The sequence below is a fragment of the Giraffa tippelskirchi genome, chromosome 2 (assembly GCF_054371585.1).
Source record: "Giraffa tippelskirchi isolate mGirTip1 chromosome 2, T2T-mGirTip1v1.2.pri, whole genome shotgun sequence".
NCBI lineage: Eukaryota > Metazoa > Chordata > Mammalia > Artiodactyla > Giraffidae > Giraffa > Giraffa tippelskirchi.
Genome location: NC_137276.1, coordinates 21,131,794 through 21,154,944, shown reverse-complemented (window position 1 = coordinate 21,154,944; position 23,151 = coordinate 21,131,794). Strand labels below are relative to the sequence as shown.

General features: G+C 40.5%; 1 long non-coding RNA gene across 2 annotated transcripts in view; it reads left to right on the top strand.

Annotated features, from left to right (window-relative positions):
* Positions 1 to 23,151, top strand: part of LOC145526429 (uncharacterized) — a 231,902-nt gene that overhangs the window by 132,441 nt on the left and 76,310 nt on the right. Inside the window, exon 5 of one of the 2 annotated variants that reach the window (XR_014068888.1) lies at positions 826 to 876. This is a non-coding gene — a long non-coding RNA (uncharacterized LOC145526429). Of the gene's footprint in view, positions 1 to 825; positions 1,784 to 23,151 lie in introns of those variants that run through there. The other variant, XR_014068889.1, reaches the window with a different exon arrangement.

The following is a 23,151-nucleotide window of genomic DNA, read 5'->3' as shown; positions in this document are numbered from 1 at the left end:
ATAGCCAACTCAATAGTGCATTCTTGCTTTGGTTTTCCCACATTCCCTGTTCACTCTCTTTGCCCAACAGTTGCCCTCTGGGATCACATTCCCCAAAATCCCCTTAATGCAGCCTTTATTTAAGGGTTAAGAAAATCCCCCTCCTACTATTTTAAGTATTAATATTTATAAGGCTTGTGTGCTGACATTCTTAATTATTCATTAGTCAGTCATGGAATTTTTCTATAAATACAAGCTCAGAATCCCTCTGAACACAAGATTCCAGGGAGACATTGTCAGTTCATTAGCTCCCTGTTCTCTTATTCTCATTCTGTAATCAGTTGGAATCTATAAATGCTTGGAGATCTAAGCTGCCCCTGCTAACTAGGCAGTATGGTCATTTGTTGTAATGTGGATATTGAGAAGTAGACTAGCCTTATTCATTAGCTTAGTAACTCTTATCTTTTTAATCTAGAAGAGTTCCACCATCCTTTTTTGTCTTTCATAGCATTTTCATCACATCAAGAGTTACATAACTAACGTCCACTCCAAAAAAAAGATTACATAACATCAGTTATTTCACTGTTCGATGATGTCAAGTTTGATCATTTATTTAAACCCATGTTGGCTAGAATACTTTAAGAATCTCTCCCTTTGAAATTATTTCTCCCTTTAAAATTGATAAGTGATCTATGAACTGGTATATTGAGGTTTCGTGAACATCTTGTTTCCCAATATATTTCCACTTAATTGTTTTGGCAGCATCTGGTGATTCTTGGCTGAATAATTATTATATTGATCATTTCAAGATGGTGATTTTCTAATTTCATAATTGCTTTTATCTAGTGTCCTTCAGCAAAGAGGAACTTCCCCTTGAGAAGGTGAATTTTTCAAATGGTATGTACTGAAATTTTCTTGTAAACTTTGGTGTATAAAGTGTTTAGTAGCCCATAAAATATCCTGCCTGGTTCTCAAACAACTCTGAAATAAAACTATGGTGTTAACTCTTATGAATTTTCCAGACTATCAGTGTCCCAGTGACTCATAAAAGCATGAAAATACATAACCAGAAATGGGTTTCCCAGGAGGCACAGGTGGTAAAGAAGCTGCCTGCCAATCAGTTCAGGAGACGTAAGAGACACGGGTTCGATTCCTGGGTCAGGAAAATTCTCTGGAGTAGGAAATGGCAACTCACTGCAGTCTTCTTGCCTGGAGAAACCCATGGACAGAGGATCTTGATGAGCTACAGTCCATAGAGTTGCAAAGAGTCAAATACAACTGAAGTGACTTAGCATTCTTACATGCTAGCCTAATTACCTGTGTGCTGATGTCCTTAGTTTGAAAACTAAAAGTGAAATGGGGCATATTAGCTTTCACTGTATTTCTTTAACAAAACTGGAGATGGTCATTTTTCCAATCACCGTGACAGAGGGAAGAAAGGAAAATTGTTCATCAAAGAGTTGCCAGAAGATCCTGGACTTCCTGTCACTCCCGTTTCCCACTCCAGTCCTTTTCTTTGCACTAGTTTGCAAAAGCTTCATAGACCAGGGCCACAAGGAGGACTTCTGGGAAGAATCCACATGCGCCCAGCTACTTGCATATGTTTGTGTTTTGTGCTTTCAGGTGTTTCCCTATGACCAGAGGGAAATTCTGAAAGTGTATATAATGATGCAGCAGTCATTTTCCTTAGCATGACATCATGTAGGAGATGACAAAATAAGAATCTGAGTGTTAGAACCAGATGGTCACAGATTCACGTGGAGTGTCTGTGCTATGCTGCCTCAGGCAAGACAAGAAAGAAAAAGAAGAGACATGGGCTCTGTCCTTAGGAAATTTATCGTCTAGATTATACATTCATATGTATATATATATGTGTGTGTATATCCATTATTTATTGCATACATATGTGGATAAATAATAGATACATTATTATTATTTTATACTTTATTGTATACAATAAATACAGTACAATAAATGTACAATAAATTATACAATAATGTATAATTGTATACATTATTATTATTGAATACTTACTGTGTGATAAGCATCTCAAAGATACCGTCATATACTTCATATGTGCCCTGTGTGACTGGCATTATCGTCTTCATTTTACTAATGATTAAACTAGACAATGGGCTTCCAAGGTGTTGCAGTGGTAAAGAATCCTCCTGCCAGTGCAGGAGACACAAGTGATATGAGTTCGATCCCTGGGTCAGGAAGATCCCCTGGGGTAGGAAATGGCAGCCCACTCTAGTATTCTTGCCTGGAAAATTCCATGGACACAGGAGCCTGGTGGGCTAAATCCATGGAGTCCCAAAGAGTGGGACACAACAGAGCGAATGAGCATAGCATGCAAACTAAACAACAGGTGTAAAATGTGTAACTCTGAATACCCAGCCCTAGTACTGAGTATACACCATGTGCCAGGCAATACATGAAGCCATATGTGTTCCTTATGGTTCTTTACAGTCTGATTGGGAAATGAGGGCTAACACAAATGAAATTTCAGAAAAGACCACAAGGATGGCTTCTATTAAGCATCAGGTTGAGTGATGTAAACTATTGTGGAAGGTTAAGAGGAGATCACCAAGAGGGCATCAGGAAGGATAAAAGCAAACTGAAGAGTGGGTTTTCTAGCAGGGGAACAACAAAAGAACAGAAACTTAATGTGGGAAACAGAAACATTCACATTGCAATTAGCGCTTTTTATCCAATATGGATATTAGGATAAGATAGAACCCAAAGGGTCTAAGTCTATGAAAACTTTCTATGGTATTGAATGTGCAGTTGGCATCTGTTATATTTTTGGTCTATTTCTTCCTAATGGAAACCTCTGTCCTACTCTCCATGTGATTCAGGTACAGTGGCCAGTCAAGGGGTTTCAAGGGGCTCACTATTCATACCTGAGAAATGAGTGAGAATATATGTGGGTCAGCCAAACAGAATCTTTCCTAGAGACTAACATGAGCCTTCTTTCTGGGGAATAGTGAGTTCTAGGGACCATTTCAGGCCACAGCTCCAGAGATCAGCTAGTCACTGGCAGGAGAGAGTCTTGACAGAAAATAACCCAAGTCAGGCTCGTGTAGCCAGTGGTCAGAGATGACAGTCCTGATGAGGTTGTTAGAATGTATGGATTGAATCTGACCTGAAGGCAATCACTGGGCTTCCTAGGTTTGTCTGTTTGCTTATTTGCTTTTATTAAATTATTTTGATTTAGGTTTTTGATACTTATCAACCAACACAATCCTGATTAATACAAAATGGAACAATGGATGGAATAAGATGTAGAACCATGAGTCATAGGCAGGGGGCCTTCAGCAGAAGGACTGGAAAAACTGCTGAGAAGTAGTCTCTTGGTCCTGTATCATTTTTTGAGGGACAAAAATTTTCACTATCCAATCAATAAAACAAAGTTGTCTTTACCCCCATAAAGAATTTGCAAAGTTCTAACTAAGCCAAGAAAAGACTTTGAGATCTCTAAACCAAAGATAAAATAGTAAAAGACTAATATTTATCATTAAGCATCCTAAATAAGTATTGTTCCATTTCTTCTTATTTAGACACATTTGAGTGTGTTAGTAAGAGGAAATGCACTTTTCAAGAACAAAACATCATTTATTTAACTTGGACCATCTGTTTTATGATTTCTTTTTAGGAGACATTTCACACCCTGCTGCTTTCAAGAGAACTGCTGTCTTCCTGGTCTATAACCCTCTCATTTCTTCTGTGTCTTCATCACTTAATTAGTCCGTCTGTCAGCCAATCCATCTTTCTCTCTTTTCTTTCCCCTCATTTTCCACCTCAGAAAGAAACCTCTAACTGATTGAGGCAAACGACTCCTAGATAATTATCTTCTAAAAGGAATATAATGCATTTTTTATGTATCCACCAAATGACACACTCTCCATTCCTCCTCCTACTCTCATCCAGAAAGCAGTGACTTGCCTGCCTTCACATCTTAAATGAAAGTAAACTTTATTCTTTAGCTCTGGCTCCTAACAGCCATAACTTATAGCAATAAAGGTTAATGTATTGGGTGGAAAGGAAGTAAATTTAAGGTAATAATGAGAATGATTCTTTATCATTCCTGACAGATCTTGAGCTCTGTGTAGGCAGTAATTAAAGAAGAGCTTTAGAGACCATAAATACATAAAGAAGATTTCTAGTAAAAGTCTTTATTGTAGCTAGGACTTTTTTTTTTATTATAGTCTGGGCTGAGTTGAGAATATCCTCATAGGCTTTGTTAAGCTTTTTCACCCAGAGGGAAAAGAGGCAGTACAACGGTGGGTTCCCTGTCAATGGGCAGGTCTGCCCTCCAGTAGGCAGAAAAATGGAGAGGATGTAGAGGGAGCTACCAAAGCTCTTTAAAGTTTGACCAGGGACTTCCCTAGTGGACTGTTGGTTAAGACTTCACCTTCCAATGCAGGTGGTGTGGGTTTGACCCCCAGTCAGGCAGCTAAGATCCCACGTGCCTTGTGGCCAAAAAAAACCAAGCCAAAACAAAAACAGTATCATAACAAACTCAATAAAGGCTTTAAAAATGGTCCACATCAAAAAATTTTTTAAGGAAATGAAATTAAAAGATAAAGTTTGGCCAGAATTGATCCCTGAAAAAAGCCATAGACACCAGGATCACCTGGGCCAGTTCAAGGTGACAGCATGTCAGTCTAGGAGAAAAATATCAACTCAGTTGCCAGCACCCAACGTGCCTTGACTTGTTTGTTTTTAGAAATATGATTGACATATAGCATTATGTTAGTTTCAAGTGCATAACATAATAGTTTTTGTGATGAGAACTTTTAAGATCTATTCTCTTCAGTTCAGTTCAGTCGCTCAGTCGTGTCTGACTCTTTGCGACCCCATGAATCGCAGCACGCCAGGCCTCCCTGTCCATCACCAACTCCCAGAGTCTACCCAAACCCATGTCCATCGAGTCGGTGATGCCATCCAACCATCTCATCCTCTGTCGTCCCCTTCTCCTCCTGCCCCCAATCCTACCCAGCATTAGGGTCTTTTCCAATGAGTCAACTCTTTGCATGAGGTGGCCAAAGTATTGGAGGTTCAGCTTCAACATCAGTCCTTCCAATGAACACCCAGGACTGATCTCCTTTAGAATGGACTGGTTGGATCTTCTTGCAGTCCAAGGGACTCTCAAGAGTCTTCTCCAACACCACAGTTCAAAAGCATCAATTCTGCGGCACTCAGCTTTCTTTATAGTCCAACTCTCATATCCATACATGACCATTGGAAAAATCATAGCCTTGACTAGACGGACCTTTGTTGGCAAAGTAATGTCTCTGCTTTTAAATATGCTATCTAGGTTGGCCATAACCTTCCTTCCAAGGAGTAGGCGTCTTTTAATTTCATGGCTACAATCACCATCAGCAGTGATTTTGGAGCCCCCAAAAATTAAGTCTGACGCTGTTTCCACTGTTTCCCCATCTATTTCCCATGAAGTGATGAGACCAGATGCCGTGATCTTAGTTTTCTGAACGTTGAGCTTCAAGCCAACTTTTTCACTCTCCTCTTTCACTTTCATCAAGAGGCTCTTTAGTTTTTCTTCACTTTCTGCCATAAGGGTGGTGTCATCTGCATATCTGAGGTTATTGCTATTTCTCCCAGCAATCTTGATTCCAGCTTGTGCTTCCTCCAGCCCAGTGTTTCTCATGATGTACTCTACATATAAGTTAAATAAGCAGGGTGACAATATACAGCCTTGATGTACTCCTTTTCCTATTTGGAACCAGTCTGTTGTTCCATGTCCAGTTCTAACTGTTGCTTCCTGAGCTAAGCAACTTTCAAATATGCAATTCAGTATTATTAACTATAGCTATCAAACTGTACATTACATCCCCATGACTTATTTATTTTATAACTAGATATTTGTATCTTTTGACCATTTTCATCCATTTTACCCACCCCACCCCACCCCCCACCTCTGGCAACCACTAATCTGTTCTCTGTATCTATGTTCAGTTTTTCTGTTTTGTTTTTAGATTCTACATATAAATGACATCATATGGTATTTGTCTTTGCCTGGCTTATTTTATTCAGCATAATCCCCTCAAGGTTCATCCATATTGTCACAAATGCAAGATTTCTTCTTTATTGTGGCTGAATTATATATGCTGTGTATATATATATATATATATATATATACACAGCATATATATCACATTTTCTTTATCCATTTACCCATTAATGAACACTTAGGTTGCTTCCATGTCTTGGTCATTGTAAATAATGCTTCATTGAACATTGAGGAGGGATATATATTTTTTAATTAATGTGTTTACTTCCTTTGAATAAATACCTAGAAGTAAAACTACTGGATCATATGATAATTATATTTTTAATTTTTTGAGGAGCTTCCATACTATTTTCCACAGTGGCTACAACAATTTATATTCCCACCAATAGTGCATAAGCGTTCCCTTTTCTCCACATCCCCACTAACATTTGTTATCACCTGTCTTTTGAATAATAAGGATTCTAACACACATGAAGTGATATCTTATTGTGGTTTCAATTTGTGTATCCCTAATGATTTGTGATACTGAGCCCCTTTTCATGTACCTATTGGCTATCTTTATGTCTTCTTTGGGAAAATGTGTATTCAGATTTTCTGCCCATTTTTTAATTGGATCATTTGGGGGGTGCTATTGAGTTTTATGGGTTCTTTATATATTTTGTATATTAACCCCTTATCAGATACATGATTTGCAAATATTTTCTTCCATTTGGTAAATTGTGTTTTCATTGTGTTGATGGTTTCCTTTGCTGTGCAAAACCCTTTTTCTTTGAGGTAACCCCACTTGTTTATTTTTGCCTTCGTTGCATTTGTTTTTGGTGTCAAATTAAAAAGATCATCACCAGTATTGATGTGGAGGAGCTTACTGCCTGTGTTTATCTAGAATTTTTATGGTTTCAGATCTCATGTTCAACTCTTTAATCCATTTTGAGTTGATTCTTATGCAACATTTAAGATATTGGTCCAGTTTTATTCCCTTGCATGTAGCTATCCATGCCTTAACCTGTCAGTCAAGGTGGGAGGAACATCTTTCATTATGATATGAAGGCTGGAGATGATGAGGTGTTTTATTAAGAATAAGGAACCATGCTAAGACCTACCAACACAGTGGGCATAGAAAGGTGAGAAGGACTTGAAGAGAAGAGAGCTAGAAAAATAATGGCCTCAGCAGGCTGTGGTTCCCTTGGCCAGCTTCATTTAACCCACCTTGCTGACCCAGAATATAGCCAGTCCCCAGAAGTAGGCTAGATCTGGTGAACAAAACTATGAAGGAACCCAGGATATAGCACTTAAGGCATTTTTTGTTGCTCCTCACTATTTCTCTCTGTTTCTGCCTCTCTCTCTCCCCCTACCTCCTTCTCCAAGATCTCTTCAGTGCTACTGAGCCCACATGGTAGTAGAAGACAGTGGTTCCTCAACTCTGATATTATTATTCCATAAGTAAAAACACAGGCAAAGACTGGCTCTATACAAATCTCTAAATTCCAAGTCCAGATTCCTAGGAGATAGAAAGTAATTGACTCAAACTGAATCAAGGAGCAGCCGGTGCACTGTGGCCAGAGTATCAAGGTCACACACAGTTACCAGCTCACCCTTGTGCATCAGGAAGCCAATGTGAGTGAAGACCCAACAAAATGAAATGAAATAGAAGGAACTATTCCTGGGTCAAGTGGAATGGGGTCAAGGTGGCAATGCTGGACATAGGAAAAGTTAAACAGGAAGCAATTAAAGGAAGGTAATGTCAGGACCATGCTCCACTCACCATTAGGCCAGTGGAGACTCTTCCATCTCTCATTCCATATTCATTTATGGAATGAATAGATTCCATAAATGCTTCCTTAAAGCATTCTATTTTTAATTCGGGTAAGTATGTTACTAAGCACAGTCCATGCACCAATTTTATGACCCAGAATACAATGCTGTAAAGGTAAATCATGCTTAAATTAATAAATCTTTTCTCTCTGTAACCTCTGTAATGAGTTTATCAACCTTCCTATAACTGAAGTAATGAATGCAAAAATATTTCTCCTCACATAAAGCAGACTGCCAACTGACACTCTCTGCAGCATCCACCCCCACCCAGTTGCACAGATAAATTCTACTGTCATTTTTATAGCACCTCTTGTATAAATCTGGATATTTTATTATTTGAGATTTTGCATTGACAAATTTTCAAAATTAGCTCATTTTATGTTTCTACAAATCATCACTCTGAGGTAATGAAGAATGAGTGTTCATGACAGGGAATGACTTAGCAGATGCCTCAGGGAACATCAGTCATTTCTTTTTCCTCTTCCTGACTGCCTTAGCTCCCTCCTCCACTCAGTTTCCTTCCTGAAGGGTGGTAAAAGAATTAGATTAAGTTTCTAGAATAAAGATTGCAAATAGGTTACCTCTTGTGAGCTCACTCTAGTTAACAGTGTTGCCCAGGCTCTGCGTTGAGAAGAGTTCTGAGGTCTGGTCTGGGCTCAGCTGGAGAGAGTACTTGGGTTGATTAGCAATGACTGCCATGGGTGTGGGAGGGAAAGGTATCAGCGCACCTGCCAGATATTTCCTGTTCCTGTATCTTTCAAAAGAGACAAGGGGCCAATAAAAGCTCATAAGCCAAAATAGAGATCAAATTTCATGGAACCTGGTATCTGGGAGAGTGCCGTTGCTACTATGCTGGCATTAAATTCTGTGGAATATGGTTCAACATTGATATTCTTGAGAGAGATCATTAGAGTATATTTCAAACCCACCATCTCAGAACTAATCACAGTATTTATTAAACATATAGTGGGACTTCCCTGATGTTCCAGTGGTTAAGACTCTGTGCTTCCACTGGAGGGAGTGCATGTTTGATCCCTGGTCAGGAAACTAGGATCTCACAAGTTACTCCATATGGCCAGAAAACAAACAAAAAGCATATAGTGTGAGCCACACATTATCCTACATGCTTTGCACGTGTTATTCTTTATAATTTTCACACTCGTATGAAGTAGGCACTATTATGTCCCTGTTTCAGAAGAGGAAACAGATGTAGAGAAGTGAAGTAATACGCCCATGATTTCAGACCTAGGGAAGGTGGGGCTGGCAACCCACGTCAGGGAGTCTGAGTCCAGTGCTCTTAACCTCTGTATTGTGTGGACTCCAGAGTGTGTGGAACTAACTTTAGCTGAGGCGTGGATGCCAGTTGTCGAGTAGGGACTCTCAGTAGCTGCATAATGTACTCCTTCACACCAGCCTCACAGCTAATTTGATTTAATCTTGTCTAGGCACTTTGCAGGCACTGCCTCATCCAAAGAACCTGTAGGATTGCTATGATTATTCCTAAACATGCCCCTGCAAGGTTGCAAGCAAGTGGCCAAAACTGAATATTGTAGACAGAAGCACCAAGAGGCTATAATGCCAACTAACTCTTACCATTACATTTAGAAGATCAGTATCTGGAACACAACACTAGAGAGACAAGTAGAAAACACATGTAGGTCACTATTCATTCTCAATGATGAAACCATCCAATAAAAATGCAAAATTGTGGCATCCTAAAGAAAATCTGGATGCAGTGGTAAACTTACGTTGGTTCTTTCTGTTCAGATAGCATCGAATTCCACTTCATTACAAGTAAATATTTTATGGAAATCATTTGCCTTTATAATTCACTGTGTATCTCATTTCTTTTCTGCTCATTTATCTCTGGTTTATTTTAAAGTGTGTCCCTTAGGAACCCCATTTCAAAGGAGCTGGTTAATCAGGACATTGTTGTTGTCCAGTCACTAAGTTGTGTCTGACTCTCTGAGATCCCATGGACTGCACCTTGCCAGGCTTCCCTGTCCTTCACTATCTTGCAGAGCTTGGTCACGTTCATGTCCATTGAGTTAGTGATGCTATCTAATCTCTCATCCTCTTCCACTCCCTTCTCCTTTTGCCTTCAGTCTTTCCCAACATCAGGGTCTTTTCCAAAGAGTCGGCCCTTTGTATCAGGTGGCCAAAGTATTGGAGCTTCAGCTTCAGCATCAGTCCTTCCAATAGATATTCAGGGTTGATTTCCTATAGGATTGATTGTTTTGATCTCCTTGCATACAAGGGACTCTAAAAAGTCCTCTCCAGCACCACAATTCAGAAGCATCAATTCTTTAGTGCTCAGCCTTCTTTATGGTCCAGCTCTCCCATCTGTACGTGACTACTGGAAAAACCATAGCTTTGACTATATGGATCTTTGTAGGCAAAGTAATGTCTCTGCTTTTTATTACACTGTCTAGGTTTGTCATAGCTTTTCTTTCAAGAAGAAAGTGTCTTTTAATTTCATGACTATAGTCCCCATCCACAGTGATTTTAAAGCCCAAGAAAACAAAATCTGTCATTGTTTTTCTTTGCCTCCTTCTATTTGCCATGAAGTGATGGAACCAGATGCCATGATCTTAGTTTTTTGAATGTTGAGTTTTAAACCAGCTTTTTCACTCTCTTCCACCCTCATCAAGAAGCTCTTTAGTTCCTCTTCACTCTCTGTCATTAGAGTGGTATCATCTGCATATCTGATGTTGTTGATATTTCTCCTGGCAGTCTTGATTCCAGCTTGTGATTCATCCAGCCAGGATGAATCAGGACATTGGGTCTTAATAAAAAGATGAGAGCCTCTTCCTAGTGGGGCGGGGGGCTGGGGTGGGGTGGGGAATCGCCAAAGACACTTATACATGAGGCACTTTATGAGACAGCAGTGAAGCCATTTTAGAAGCAAATGCTGAGTAAAATCACCTTCTTAAAAGGTGTTTGAGCTAAAAGACGTGGAGCCATTCAAGGACGGCATTTGAGATTACATAAACAAAAGATAAACATAAACTATAGCCTCTTTCTTTTATTCCAAGTCCCTAACCATTCCTGAAATTATATTTAAGAAAATTGCAATTCTTAAATATAAGAAAAAGGGAGCCCCCTTGGATGAGAAACTGTTAGGCATCCCAAAACTGTGGAAAGCAAAGGGAATGGATTGAAGAGGGAAACAGCCCAGCTGACTAGTGCAGGAGGTGGAGCTACACCCAAAGCTTTCCATCCCTGGAAGTGGATACTGGAAACTGACCCAGGAGAACTGACCTCACAGACATTTTTATTGAAATGAAATGCACATAACATAAAATTAGCTGTCTTAAAGTGAGCACTTCAGTGATATTTAGAACAATATCGTTTACCTGTTACACAACAAACCTGCTGTGTTACAGTGTGGTTAATAAATTAAAAGAGTACACCCTGATTTAATAAGATGGGATTTAACTGTGAGGCTCTTTAAACGGGCAGCTTTCCTTGTGTCTCTACGTGTTTATTAATAACACATTAGCTAGAGAAGAATCTGAGAGAGCTGGAAAGAGCTTAAAACTAATGTGGAGTTATAATGATCCACTGAGAATCAATATAAAATAAAGAGTGTGTATTTCTAAAGTGTTGATTAATGTCAAAAGAAGCAAATGCTTTCGGCTTGTAAGAACTCAGCTTGCAACCCAAACATAAATGACTTAAGCATAATAAAACTTTATTTTCTTATGAAAATAAAAAGTTCAAGAGTAACATTCATCTCTCCATATGCCTTGACTGTAGGTTCCAGTGACATCCTTGCATCCTCTTCTCCATGTTGGCCCCTTTATCATCTTGTCATGGCTGGTGAGAGTTCCAGGCAGCATCTGTTTATTCCAGGAGAAAAGAAACAGCATATCTCTCTCCTGGTCACCTCAGTCAGTCCTAAGATTAGTTCTTATTGGTTCAGACTAGTTCCATGTCTGTCTCTGCATCCACTTCTTTTTTGTGGCCAAGAGAACGGAGTGTGCTGATTGGCTCAGGTCTGAGGTCACATGCCCACCTCTGGAGCTGGAGGTGAGGTTAGCTTCATCCTAAACACATGCACTGAGATTAGGGCTGCTTGGGATCTCTAGAGGTAAATGGAGGTATTCTTTACCAAAAGAATGAAAAATGAAAGTTGGGGAAGAATTAAAAAAAAAAAAATGAACAAGGGTTCAGTATGCGCAGTTCATACATACATGAACTTACTGGGTTACAGTTTGGGTGTAAAGCCAGAACCAAGCAGGATTCTCACACCCACACCTGGGACAGGAGCTTTTGTGCCTTTGGCTGGGTGGAGTGTTTGGCCTTGATCTATGACAACCATCAGGAGATTCTCGTTTATAGGACATGCCTCCAGTTGCCGTGGGCATTGTCCACTGAGAATTCCAAGCAAATTCTTTACAGGCTAAACCTATATATCTACACATACCTGCCTACAGCAGTACCTTGCCATCTAGTGCCATCCCTGAGCAGTTGTTGTTATTGTTTAGTCACTAAGTTGTGTCCAACTCTTTTGTGACCCCATGGACTGTAGCCCTGTCAGGCTCCTCTGTCCATGGGATTTCCCAGGCAAGAATACTGGAGTGGGTTGCCATTTTCTTCTCCAGGGGATCTTTCTAACCCAGGGATCAAACCTGTATCCGCTACATTGGCAGGCAGATTTCTTACTACTGAGCCTCCTGGGAAGCCCATCCTTGAGCAATACAAATGAACAATATTGACCTACTTTAAAAAGTCTAAAGAGGAAATGCAAACTTTTTTTTTTTAATGTTCCAAAATAGAGTGAAGAAAGAGCATAAATCAGTCGTGCATTAATTTTCCAAGTGATCTGGGATTTAGCATAAGTAATCTAGTTCTGTAATTCAGCATAACCAGGAAAAAGAACATGATCCTGTTTAAGTCTTATTTAAAGTGAATGCAGTCCATGGGGTCACAGAGAGTTGGACACGACTGAGTGACTAACACACACACACAGTGAATGAGGCTGCCAGTTCCCATATCAACAGCAGTATTTTAGGAAGCTAAGTTTTGCATGTGAGTCCTGCTGCACAGGTGGCTTCCTCCAGAGGTACAACTTGGACTTCCAGAACAGGAGAGTGACCTCTTGAGAACAGAAAAGAAACATAGGTGGAGTCATGAAGATCTCTTGCTTTTGTCTTCCCTCCTTTCCATGTCTTCGTTCTCTTTGTACAGAGTTTTAGTTGTTCTCACAAGTGCTGCATTCAGTATCAGCTCAGCTGATCATCTTCTTCTCCTCAAAGTAGAGCCCATTCCACATACTCCCAGGCCAAAGTCTTTGATGCAAAGAAGAGACTCAGTGCCAAATATCCAGTAAACCCCACCATTATAGAAAGACCTAGGTGCCCCTGAAGATGGATCAAGAAATCTTTATCTAACACGTAATGGAGTCTTGACACTTGAGATCTCAGGTCCTACCTTGACTACTCTTAGAAGCAGCAACACAGAATTATAAATTCTTTATCTCAAATTCATCCATCTAATTCTGCACAAGCAATATTCGTATCTCCTCACATTTATCCCTGTTGCCCTCAATCAAGAAAATGTTCTTTTTATTCTCTACTATTATTAAAATTCTGGGCCTATCATCTCTTTCTCAATCATAGCACCTCTTTCCAAGATCATTACTTTCTATACTAGTCACCTGTTTCCTGAAACCTTACTTCTTTTATCACCAGGACCCATATTAATGCCTAATCATACAGTTGCTTGTTTTGCTATATGTTTCTTATGCTTTCACCTGTTTAGAGTCTAAATTGCACACTCCTAAAGGACTGGATCCATTATTTAGTATCCCCCACCCCGACACCTGGTTCATACTAATTCCCATTGCCAGAATGACCTCATTTCTTCTCTCAACCCTACAACAGTTCTCAAGTTGTCATATTTCTCCAAACATCAATTTCTGGATCCATTTGTTTGCTAATCCCCAAACTTCAGGGTCATCAAGGAGGCTTATGAAAAGGGAGACTTCTGGGTGCCACACCCAAGATATTGTATTTCAGTAGATCCTTTATAGACTCAGCAATCTGCCTTTGTATAAATTGGCCCATGTGATTCTAAGGCAGGTGAGCCAAGGACCAAATTCCGACAAAGGCTTCCAGCGAAGCTTCCTACTTCCATCCAAGGGCTCCTCAGACATCAGGAAGCATTATCTCAAAGAATGAGTTCTGCCACACCTGAATGCTTCTGCCTCTGGGGGTGGTTTATTGGCCTAAGTTTCTGGCACTGATAGAACTTTCAGTTTGATGATTCAACAGAAGTAAAGGCACAATTTCAGTAGCCAAACTGTACAAGGCTCTCAGCAGCATGTAAAAGGAAATCAGCTGGAGTCCCATAGGCATTGATTTATCTAGTAAAGCATGAAATGTGATTACCTTCCTTCTGTTGGGGCAGAATGCTGAGAGGTTCAGTGGTTCATCAAGGGCTCATCAGCAGCCCCATGACACAACCCTCATCAGTGTCCACATGAGACCTTCAGTTTGTGACACTCCAGGAACTGGCGACAGAGAAGGCACATGAACCAGGGAGCCCGTGGCAATGTAATACAATGGGAAGAGCCTCAAATTCATTGTCTGAATGACTAGATTCTTTTTCCTAGTCTGCAAGGAATATCAATAGCTAACATTTATTAACGTGAGTGCGTACATGTGTGTGTGCTAAGTCTCTTCAGTCGTGTCCAATTCTTTGCAATGCTATGGACTATAGCCCGCCAGGCTCCTCTGTCATGGAATTCTCCAGGCAAGAATACTGGAGTGGATTGCCATGCCCTCCTCCAGGGGATCTTCTGACCCAGGAATCAAATCCACATCTCTTATGTCTTCTGCATTGACAGGAGGCATTACGGCATTACTACTAGTGCCACCTGGGAATCCCAATCTTTGTTAAGTATGCTGCCAAAAGTTGTCTTACTTTTTCCCAGTTACTCTGATCTGGGCTTTTCTGGTGGCTCAGATGGTAAAGAGTCTGCCTGTGGTGTGGGAGACCAGGGTTCGATCCCTGGGTCAGGGTTATCCCCTGGAGAAGGAAATAGCAACCCACTCCAATATTCTTGCCTGGAAAATCCCTTGGGTGGAGGAGCCTGGCAGGCTACAGTCCACAGGGTCGCAAAGAGTCAGACATGACTGAGCAACTTCACTTTCACTTTTCTTTCATTTTCTGACCAACAATGCTATGAGGTAAATACTGCCAGTATCAACCTCTTCATTTTAAGTTAAAGAAATCAAGTCTCATGTTTCTTGCCCATTAAGTGACAGAATTGAGATTTTGAAGCCAAGGAGTTTTATTCCAGAAATCCAGAAAGTACCTTGCTACCTTTTTTTTTTTTTTTTTTTTGCTTCTCTTCTATTACTTGGCCTTAAGTCCTTTCCAGAGAAATCCTGTGGAAAGCCCCTGTCCAAGGCATGTTATGAATGCAGGCTTCCCTTCTCTGTGCATCTAAGATATATAAGTAGGATTATACCAGATCTGTTTATTACATAGGATTAATTTAAGGGTTCAAGTAAAAAGGTAGAGATGCAAGTGCTTATAAAGTATGTGTTTCTAGGCCAATGGTATCATGGAAAATGCAAATATCTATAGAGGAAAATCTGACAATGTGAAGAATATGAGCCTATCTAAAGGGTACCAGGCACCTTGGAGATCAGTTCCATTGTTGCCATGCAGCAAAGCAAGATTTCCAATGTTCTAAGGGCAGCCCTAAATCCATATATTTATTTGAAAACTTTTGACTTTTAAAATACTGGTCCATTAAAAGAAAGCCTTTGCAGATCAATGAAATAGGTCTGGAAGACCCTGACTTGAGACATATTAATATACAAATAGAAAGTCTTATTGTTGAAACAATGCCTTGTGTGAGGAGATAAAAGCTAGAAATAAATATATATCTCAAATCATGATGTTCTACCATAAAATGAATGTTGCATGTCAATTATACCTCAATAAAAATACCTCAATTGTATTTTTTATAATAATAGTTTAACTTAAAAAAACCTTTATGTAGTGATAAAATATTTTTACGTAAATAACAGTTTAGTTTCTCAAATAGCAAATAAGGGGAATTAGAAAGTGACAAAAACCAGGTACCTTATTGCATGAGTTAACTACTATAGGTTACCTGTGTTCTTCAGGAATCCAGACCAAGTAGAAAAGAGGATTTCTCTGGAAAGGACATAAGGCAAAGTAATAGAAAAGAAGCAAAAAAGTGATGGGAAAAAAACGTGAATTTTCAGAACTAAACTGAACACTGATAGCAGAAAATCTGGTTTCATTTAAACTTTGTTGACAAATAATTATACCAAGAGTTTCCAAATGATCCTGAACAATTAGAAATGAGTGAGCCATTAAAAATATTTGGGTGTAAAAGCAAAATATTGGCTTAAAAATTCTGATTAAATATTTGGTGGCTGTGTGTATTTTAAAAGTTTAGTTCCTCAAGTAAATTCTCTGACTGATGATCAAGTGTAGGGATTTTGGAAAAAAAGAAGCAACAAAACAACCTTCTCAGCAAGAGAAATAAGGCTTCAAAACTGCAGATACTTCCTCCAGGTTAAATAATGTATTCTTAAAGCTTGGAGATAGTGATCTTTCTAGAAAGAGCAATGTGTCCAAACCAGTGAGGGCTGTTCTGAAATCCTAAGTGGGAAAATGAAAACTTGGAAATGGGTCTCACTTTCCTTATTTGTCAGTCTTAGAAAGGCAGAAAATTTTGCTGCAAACGTACATACTAATTAGAGATGTTGTTAATAGAAGATACTAGATATGAAATATATGGGAACTTGCCACACAATCTTTGCAATATTTTTCTGTTAGTCTAAAGTAACTCAAACTACTGAACAGTTGCACTCATCTCACATGCTAACAAAGTAATGCTCAAAATTCTCCAAGTCAGGCTTCAACAGTACATGAACTTCCAGATGTTCAAGGTGGATTTAGAAAAGGCAGAGGAACCAGAGATCAAATTTCCAACATCCACTGGATCATCAAAAAAGCAAGAGAGTTGCAGAAGAACATCTATTTATGCTTTATTGACTATGCCAAAGCCTTTGACTGTGTGGATCACAACAAACTGTGGAAAATTCTTCAACAGATGGGAATACCAGACCACCTGATCTGCCTCCTGAGAAATCTGTATGCAGGTCAAGAAACAACAGTTAGAACTGGACATGGAACAACTGACTGGTTGCAAATCGGGAAAGGAGTACATCAAGGCTGTATATTGTTACCCTGCTTATTTAACTGATATTCAAAGTACATCATGAGAAATGCTGGGCTGGATGAAGCACAAGCTGCAATCAAGATTGCCGGGAAAAACATCAGTAACCTCAGATATGCAGATGATACCATCCTTATGTCAGAAAGTGAAGAAGAACTAAAGAGCCTCTTGATGAAAGTGAAAAAGTTGGCTTAAAACTCGACATTCAGAAAACTAAGATCATGGTATCTGGTCCCATCACTTCATGGCAAATAGATGGAGAAGCAATGGAAACACTGGTAGACTTTATTTTGGGGGTCTCCAAAATCACTGCAGATGGTGACTGCAGCCATGAAATTAAAAGACGCTTGCTCCTTGGAAGAAATGCTATGAAAAACCTAGACAGCATATTAAAAAGCAGAGACATTACTTTGCCAACAAAGGTCTGTCTAGTCAAAGCTTTGGTTTTTCCCCTAGTCATGTATGAATGTGAGAGCTGGACTATAAAGAAAGCTGAGCACCAAAGAATTGATGCTTTTGAACTGTGGTGTTGGAGAAGACTCTTGAGAGTCCCTTGGACAGCAAGGAGATACAATTAGTCCATCCTAAAGGAAATCAGTCCTGAATATTCATTGGAAGGACTGATACTGAAGCTGAAACTCCAATCCTTTGGCCACCTGATGTGAAGAACTGACGCATTTGAAAAGACCCTGATGCTGGGAATGATTGAATGTGGGAGGTGAAGGGGTAGACAGAGGATGAGATGGTTGGATGGCATCACTGACTCAGTGGACATGAGTTTGAGTAAACTCCAGGAGTTGGTGATGGACAGGGAAGCCTGGCATACTGAGGTCCATGGGGTCGCAAAGAGTTGGGCACGACTGAGTGACTGAATTGAACTGAACTGAAAGCTGTTCTAAAAAACAAAGAATATTTTCTTAATATTTAAGCACCCTTGATTTCATAAGAATGCTGGTGATTATCCTCTGCAAACCTGGAGAGAATAGGGGGAATGATAGTGCCACCTGTGACCCAGTCAGCTTTCATCTCTAAGAAAAGTCCCGTAGACCGGTGGTGAAGGTGAAAGTCTTGGTCGCTTAGTCATGTCCGACTCTTTAGGACTCCATGGACTATAGCCCACCAGGCCCCTCTGTCCATGGGATTCTCCAGGCAAGAATACTGGAGTGGGTTGCCATTTCCTTCTCCAGGGGATCTTCCCAACCCAAGGATCAAACTCGAAGTCTTATAGGCAGATTCTTCACTGTCTGAGCCACCCAGGAAGCCCCATAGATCTATAAGCATTATTTTACTCACAGGCCTTTGTGATGTGAGGCTAATGTGTAGCCCAGGAATGATTGCCTTTCAGTTCCTCCCAGGGAGTCAGTCTTTTATAGCTGCTGTTTCACCTGTGATGGCTCTTGACAGAGGTGAAATTGGTGAACACAGCAAATACAATCCAAAGCAGCCCCAAAGCCAGGAAAGGGCTTCCACTCGCCCACGGGTGTGTTCTCCGAGTCTTCTCAAGATGTATTTTCTTTATTTGACTGCCATTCCCTGGAAATGATGGAGGATGTTGCTCATCAGAGACTGCACAACCTTCAGGCCACTGTCTGGAAAGACAGGGTGCTCCTGCTAGCAGAGTGAGAGAGGAGGAGGCCAGGGATGTCAGGGCGGCTGTCACGGCCCCGCCTCCTGCTGCTCAAATACACGGCTGACAACCCATCTTCTAATCTCTATTCATGCAGATGAAGAGTCAAAAGATCGTTCTGTTGCATTTCCGAGGAAAGATTGGTTTCAGTTAATACTATGATTTTTCAATAGCAGCTTTTAGCTTTACTACTTTATTATGATTCATTCCCGTTTAATTATGTCTCATATTTTATTTAGGACCACCAGTGCTGGGTGGGGCCAGGGAAGGGGATGCAGAGCACAGGGAGTTTTAGTGGTCCAGAAACCTGACTGCATCCTGGAGTCAGTTAACTCCTGTGAGCCCAGAGCCACTGCACCCAGGAATGAATAAACCATCTCTGTTGGGAAATAAGAGGCAAGTCCATGTTCTATGATCACTGTCTGGGGTTGTCTCGCCTAAAACATGGAGCATTTGGGTCCATTGTCTTATCACCAGCTTTATACCAACTTGACCTTCTTGTGCAGTAGTCTGACTTGACTTGTATCTGAGTCAGCGTGGGCTGCTATAATAAAATACCACATATTGTGTGACTTAAACTACAGATCTTTATTTTCTCACACTCCTGGAGGTCGTGAGCCCAAGGTGCCGTCAGTCTTGATACCGGTGAGGTCTCTCTTTTTGACTTGAAGATGGCCACCTTCTTGCTGTATTCTCATACAGCCTTTTCTCTGATCCTGCACGGGGAGAAAGAGAGAGACCTCTGGTGTTCCTTCCTCCTAGAAGGACACCAGTCCTATTGGATTCAAATCCCACTCTTAAGACCGCAGTTAACCTTAATCACCTCCTTATAGACCTTATCTCCAAATATAGAAACATTAAGGATTAGAGCTTCAACATATGAATTTTAGAAGGACACAATTTAGTCCATAACAATGTAAAAACATAGCACAAATAATTTAAATAAAGTAGTAGAAAAACCACGAGCATTGGAGAGGAAAAAAGCTAAGTTTGGAATTAGGGTTACTAAAGGGGTCACGAAAAAATAAGAAGTCATTTGGCTTCTCTAATTTGTTTCTTAATATAAAAAATGAGAATAAAAACAATGCCTATAAATTAGAGTTGTCATAAAGCTAAAAATGTGACAAAGCATGTGAAAATGCATTATAATGGTTAATAGCCTCCAATTATATTAAATTGTGGGCCCACTGGTTCTGGAAGTGAGTGCTGCAAAAGTAAAGGATTCAAAACAAGGAGGCAGCAGACTCCAGTAGTGCCTCAGTCCATAGAGCAGCCAGGGCAAGCTTGGGGCAGGCCAACGTGTAGCCAGCCATGCACTTCCTATATCTCTGCAGCCCCCAAAAGAACACAGGCTGTTTCCTCTAGTCAAACAAGTTCTCAATACAAAGCTCAGTCAGGTAAAATTTACACCCCATGGCATTTACTACTGCTGATGGAAGGAATTTTGGAAATTAGATTGAGGTAGTTGAGTGCTGCCAATTGCCTGGGCCCAAGCTCCTTATAACTGATACCTCCATTTAAAGGACTGATCAATGAATGGATCTGATCTCCCAGGGCAGGACTTTTACCTTGAAGAAATAAATTTCGTTAACAAAGGACAGAATTTCTTTGATCCATGTGTTAAGTTGCTTCTATCGTGTCTGACTCTTTGCAACCCTGTGGATTGTAGCCTGCCAGGCTCTTCTGTCCATGGGATTCTCCAGGCAAGAATACTAGAGTGGGTTGCCATACCCTCCTCCAGAGGATCTTCCTGACCCAGGGATTAAACGCAAGTCTCTTGCATTGGCAGGCGGGTCCTTTGCCACTAGCGCCACCTGGGATCCATACAAGTCCTTTATCTCCAAGGCCATGCATCGATCCAAGGCAAGGCAGGTGCAGGTCCTACCCCCAGGCCTTCTGGTTTACAGCTGTTTAGTGTATCTAGTAAATATTGGATTGGCCAAAAAGTTCATTCAAGTGTTTCTCAAAGGTAACACTCAAACAAACTTTTTGGCCAACCCAAGAGTATTGAGCACCAGCTGTGATGGGTTCCAAAAATATAGCAAGAACATAGGTAGATACTGTTCCTGTCATCATGGAGCTTGTACTTGTAGAAGAGACTGATATTAATCAAGTAGTTACACACATTTCTAATGAAATATTTACTTTCAAAGGTAAATGGTGTCATGGGAGTTTGAGGTGGGTGACCCTAATGACATAATTGACATGTGAGGATGAGTACCAGTTAACTAAGAAATCATTAGGAAAGAGAAAGAAAAGTGAGTCAGGTAGAAGTTCCTATGATGGAGGGGTCATGGCAGGTGTGAGGGGTGGTAGCAGAGTGGTGTGGTTGGTGTGCTTGAAGCAAAGAAAGAGGGTGGCTTGTGGTATGAGATAAGGCTGGAGAAATAGGCAGTAGAAAAACTACAGAGACCCTTATAAGTCAAGTTATACATTTTTTATTTTATCCTATAAGCAATGAGAAACCATTAACATGTTTTAATCTGGGCAAAAAAGATGATGTAGTAAGATTTGCTTTCTTGGATGGATCCCTTTGTTTGTGGTATGGAACACTGTTTATTGAGAAAATATAGATAAGTGAGGCCCCTGTTGGGAAGCTCTAGTAGCTGTTCTGGCCAGAGACCACAGTAGCCTGGAGCAGGTGCCATTGTGGAGATTCATTTATTCATCAGATGTTTATTGAGTGCTTCTGATTGCCATTCCTGTGTCGGGGCTAGAGACTATTTGAACAATAGTTAAGTGATAAAATAGAAAAAGACATGCTGATGACTTGTATGTAGAATGCAAGAAGAGAGAGCTGTTGAAAATAATGTCTAAGTCTTTGACTCATCAGATACAGAATGGATAGTGGAGCTGGAGGGGACCCATGTTTAGGAAAGAATAATGAACACTTGGACCTAGACATTTTGGGTTTTCAGTACCTTTGAGAGGACTTAAGGAGATATCGGGAGGGACAGCAGATTAAGAGTCCACAGCACAGAGGGGAGGTGTGTGAGTCACCACATAAGGATGGGAGAGGAAGCCACAGGTGCAGTGAGATCCGTCAGGGCCAGTGCAAAGTGTGAGTGAAAAAGAGCACTTAGGGCTGGCCCTCAAAGGGCAACTAACTCTTTACAGCTGAGATTAGAGGAAAATGAAACCTGGAAGGGAGTCCAAAAAAAGAATAAGAAGAGAGATAAAAGAAAAACCTAGGGCAGTGTCAAGTCATGAAAACCAAGGGCAGTAGGAATTGGCCAATGGTGGAAAATTCCACTGATGGGTCAAGTGAGAAGACTGAAAAATATTCATTTGATCCATAACACAGAGATCATTGGTTATATTAGTGAGAACAGTTAGAGTGAAGGGACAGTCGCCAAATGGGAGCCTGAAGAGAAGTGAAGGAGAGGTGAGAATGTGGAGAAAATTCTCTAGAGACCTTTGGCTCTGAAGCAGCTGAGGTGGGGGGAAGAGAGAAGACGCGAGTGGGTACCTGGATGGTTTCCTACAACGCACTGTTCTGCTTTGCCTCTGATAGTGTAAGATTTCCACCTCTATATTCTCTGTTTCACAAAAAGCACATGCACTCGGACCTCAAGTGTCATAGGGGAATACCTAGGGCTCAGCTCAGAGCATCCACTCTGGCTCTAAATATAGGTGAACACACTGCATTTGTCAAATCATCCCACGAAATAAGGCCCCAGGAAAGCCATGGCCCACAGTCAGGAAGCTATTTGGAAGGATTCCAAGTGTGAGAAGAAAACATTTGACAGCCTGTATCTGTATTAAGAAAATTGCCGCTCTGGGTAAGGTTTCAATAGGAGCAAATGTTTCTGCTAATGCAGTACATTTGCCAGTAACAAATCCACTGTTTGACATGGCAAGCAATGGTGACAGATCTGTGTTCCTAAATACTCCATTTCATTAACTGAAGCTGTCTCCTTCCTTAAGCGTTAACTCACTGAATTCTGCCACTCAGATAAACTGCCTGAAGCAGACAGGTATTCCTTGTGATCTCACAAGCAGCACTTCTCTATAGCTCCTTTTTGTTTTAATGCATGAGCTTTAAGGTGGTTAAAAGTTGCAAACTGTCACTTGTCACTTTTTGGTGGCAATAATTTAGCATCTAATGAGCAAAACTTGCAAGTCCTGCCCCAGGCAGTGCAAAAGCTCAGGAACTAATGCTAGGGGTACAAATGGGAGACTTTACAAAGGAAATAAATGTGGCTCAGAGATGGAAATCAGGCTAAGAAAACAAGCGCTTGAGTGTGTCTGGGAAGCAAATACGAGAAGGAAACTTTAAAGGCAGGTGACTGATACATATTAAACTTAAAACGGGCAGCTAATGCCACAGGAGTGATAAGAATAAAGCAATAATCATAATATTGATATATCCCTCATTTATCAAGTGCCACATACTGTGTCTCATGCACTGTGCCAAGGGCTTTGCCAGATGATCTCTTTGGGTCATTACAGTAATCTCAGGAACTGTTC